The sequence below is a fragment of the Centruroides sculpturatus genome, unplaced genomic scaffold (genome assembly GCF_000671375.1).
Source record: "Centruroides sculpturatus isolate CEXI.00-Female unplaced genomic scaffold, Cexi_2.0 scaffold616, whole genome shotgun sequence".
NCBI classification, from domain to species: Eukaryota; Metazoa; Arthropoda; class Arachnida; order Scorpiones; family Buthidae; genus Centruroides; species Centruroides sculpturatus.
The window spans coordinates 149,668-152,519 of record NW_019384942.1 but is presented as its reverse complement, the minus strand read 5'-3'; the positions used below and the strand labels follow the sequence as shown (position 1 = coordinate 152,519).

The 2,852-nt window shown below is 30.5% G+C and overlaps 1 long non-coding RNA gene across 1 annotated transcript in view; it reads left to right on the top strand.

Annotated features, from left to right (window-relative positions):
• LOC111632143 overlaps positions 1 to 215 on the top strand; it is a 10,277-nt gene extending 10,062 nt beyond the window's left edge. Inside the window, exon 2 of the long non-coding RNA XR_002757818.1 lies at positions 12 to 215. This is a non-coding gene — a long non-coding RNA (uncharacterized LOC111632143). The remainder of the gene's footprint in view (positions 1 to 11) is intronic.
• Positions 216 to 2,852: the final 2,637 nt, after the last annotated feature.

The window sequence follows — 2,852 nt, the reverse complement described above, 5'->3', positions numbered from 1 at the left end:
CTGAGTACTAGGTGTGCTGTGTATGGTTGCAATAATAACCTTCTTTTTTCAAATTGGAAGCAACCTGTTTACATCGGGTTTGATCAAAAAATGACAAGAGAAATACTTTTAAAATTAATAGCAGAACTTTATTTACTATCGTATAATGTAGTAGCTTGCGTCAGTGACTGTAGTTGCAGTAACATAAGTTTATGGAAAGAATTGAATGTGAATATCAATGAAACGTTTATTATGAATCAATTATTATTATCAATGAAACGTATATTAGAGATATAAATATGTGGTTCGAGAAGGCAACTTTATTATTTGTCTTATTTATTCTATTTTAATCTTAACTATTTCTTAATTAATTAAAATATATTTTGGTTAACCGAGTTTTTCGCATCTTATATATAAACTTATTTTTAATTATGATATAATTAAAATTAAGTTTATATATAAGACGTTATAATTGACGTTTCTCCATAGTTAAAAATATAAACTTATTTTTAATTATGGAGAAACGTCAATCACAAATTTTTATCATCAAAATTGATAAGCTTAAAATTGTACGTTAATAATTTCTGTAAATTAAATGTATTTAGCATATATATATTATAGTTAATTAAAACTTATATCATCAAAAATCATAACTTATAATTAAATACAGAAACTATCAGATTTTAGATTATAGTTATCATAGATTAAATAAGATAATGTTATATTAAATGTAATGGCATTCGTTATCAAAATATGTTTTAAAAAATTTAACAATAAAGACTTGTAGTCGGCCATTTTAAAAATATTCTAGTAGTTCAAACTTTTATATTCGGTAGTAAAAATTACTTCGTTAATATTTTTTTGAAATACCTATTTTTGCGTAAATATTGTTCTTCTAATATTGTTGGCTGTTGGCTGTGCACCTGTTGGCTACATGAGCGAGACAGTTAAGACGTAAAGCTAGCTTATCTCTATGGAAGACTCGGGTTCGAATCAAAGCGTGTCAACTCCACGAATTTTTCGTGAGAGGCATGTCACGGATATGCGCGTTCGCCAGTGGCCAAATGAATAAAACTACTGAACACCGTAGTAGTTGGTTGTGGGTTCGATTCTCGTTAACGGGCTGGCCATGTGGAGTTTTCTGACTTTTCATTCTCGTTTGTAACACCTCAATATAGACCAGCTTCTCGTATAGTCCTTCTTGACTAATCGCCCATCCATGTGTCGCGTTGCCTTATCACAATCCTTACTCAATTAAAATAATGCAATATTTACAATTTAGTTTATTGTTTGTATATGGCAACGTCACTCACGGTTACCAGATGTCATGGTTTTCCTTGGTTTTTCCGACTGCCATCTAGCAATAGGCGAACTTTATTCTAAAAACTGTTCTTGCAATGAAGTATCGTTTTCTTTTTTCCATATTTTAAATGTGTTTCTGTTACTGGCAGGGTAAAAATACTGTACACATTTTGCAGAAGGCGTCCTGGAATTGAAGCATCCGGTATCTTTCGAGAAGAACTCATTTTATCTCCAGGAACCTGGTAACTCCACTCGGGCGATCTGCTGAGGGTGGATACTACCCAGAAAGACTTTTTGGGGAAACTGACCTCTACTTAGGTGATACAAACGTGAAGAAAATATGGAAACTCTACGTGACCAGCCCGTTAGTCGGCCATTGATGGAATCGCAAATTCGTTCATAAAAATAATATTTAATAAATGAATATAATATGCAACAAAATGTCGGATTATATATTCGTGAAGCAAATAACACGCTATTTAAAGAATATGAGATCCTATTAATAAACGAATTATTTGTAATAATTATTAAATAATATAAGCACGCTAATTTTCTGATTCAGACTTATTAGCCTACTGAAAAGAGTAGACTATAATTACAGTTTTGCTGTTCAGAAATAAACAGAAAATTTCTTTAAATAGTTTATATTAATATGCATTTAGTATAGTGCTTTTTTTAAAATAAATAGTAGATTTGTTTATTGTTTGCTTTGACATTTGTTGTTGGCATGACTGAAATTCATATATTTCAATAGCATAATTATATTCAGCAACCGTCTTGTTTAATTTGAAGGAAAACTTCTTTTTGTCGTGATTACACATTAGTAAGCTTTCAAATTTCTCAAGTTTCTAAATTTACTACAAGGAAATCGTAAACATTTTGTATTTGACAAATTCAGAATTACTTTATAGGAGTCATTCATTAATTACGACTCTTATTAAGCGATTATGCCTACAGTTTTTAAGCTACTTTTGACCCCTTCCTTCCTGTTATGTACAAAGATGTACTTTTGGCAAACTCCCTGCTTTTTAATTATGTGTACAACAGTTCACGTACCTACAACATTGAAGAAACAACTGTAAATGTTTTCTAAATGATAGTTTATTCATACGTCTAGTAAGTAGACTTATAAGAACAAATTCATATGTCATTAATACAGCTAAAAAAACGTTTACGTAGCAATGTCTCGACCCTCCCTCTTCCCATCGTACGTTACGTGATTCCCTCTTCACCTCAAACTGTACACATAAAGGACGACCCTATAAGATTAGTAAACCCACAATATCAAGGGCTAATGAATATTGTATTGTAACTATATTGTAGTATCACGAGCATTCTAAAAACAAGGATACATTTTATCCTTTTAGTATATTTAAAAATAAACAGAAAAAAAACATTATTGAAAACAAATTCAATAGGAGAATATTATCCATGTGTTGTAAGCCCGTATACTCTTATATTGATATATAAAAGTTTCTATCCTAGGGTACTGTATGACGAATTTAATTTGACAAAACTATCGTTTGTAATTTACATAAGGATGTAAAAACAGGTGTCAGAAGCTAAATAAG